Source organism: Stegastes partitus, unplaced genomic scaffold (assembly GCF_000690725.1).
Source record: "Stegastes partitus isolate 25-593 unplaced genomic scaffold, Stegastes_partitus-1.0.2 Scaffold218, whole genome shotgun sequence".
In the NCBI taxonomy this organism is placed as follows: Eukaryota; Metazoa; Chordata; class Actinopteri; family Pomacentridae; genus Stegastes; species Stegastes partitus.
The window spans coordinates 557,325-558,214 of NW_007577949.1; positions in this window are offsets into that span (position 1 = coordinate 557,325).

Genomic DNA, 890 nt, shown 5'->3' on the forward strand with positions numbered 1-890 from the left:
TCCTTTTTACCTTCCTAGGGAATTTCCCTAGATATGTGTTGTTTTTTTTATCCTGGTCTAGGTCCACCCTCAAGCAAAGGCAACTGCAGCTTCAGACCACATCAGGACTGTGCTTAACAGGTTGGAACTCATGTCCCCTGTCTCTCCAAAATTCATCTTTGGCAATTTTAACCACTGCAGTGCTGATAATGCATTTTTAAAAGGTTTTTTTTTTATCAGTATGTCATCTGTACCACCCACATGGGTAAGATTCTGGATAAATGCTTTAGACCTGTTTCGAATGCATAAAAATCTGTTGCCCTCTGTCCTCTTGGATCTGCTGACCACACCAAAATCCTGCTTGCACCAGCCTATGTACCTGTTGTGAGGAGAGCAGAGAAGGTTGTTAAAAATGTCAAGCAATAGACAAGTGACAGTATTGACAAGCTATGAGGATGCTTTGAAGCAACAGTAGGCTGGTGCAGTTGGTAGCACTGTTGCCTCGCAGCAAGAAGGTGGGGGCACCGGGGATCTTTCTGTGTAGAGTTTGCATGTTCTCCCCATGCAGTGTGGATTCTCTCCGGGTTTTCCGGCTTCCTCCTAAAAGGTCCAAAAACATGTTGAGGTTAATTGGTGATTCTAAATTGTCCGTAGGTGTGAATGTGAGTGTGCTTGGTTGTCTGTCTCTGAGTGTATCCCTGTGATAGACTGGTGACCTGTCCAGGGTGTCCCCTGCCTTCACCCTACGTCAGCTGAGATAGACTCCACCCCCCCGCGACCCTCGTGAGGATTAAGCTGTGTATAGATAATGGATGGATGGATGGATAAACATCTGGACCCCCAAACACAATAGCCAGAATGCTGTTTATTTATTTCTTCCTGCATTTAACACCCTGCAGCCACATATTTTA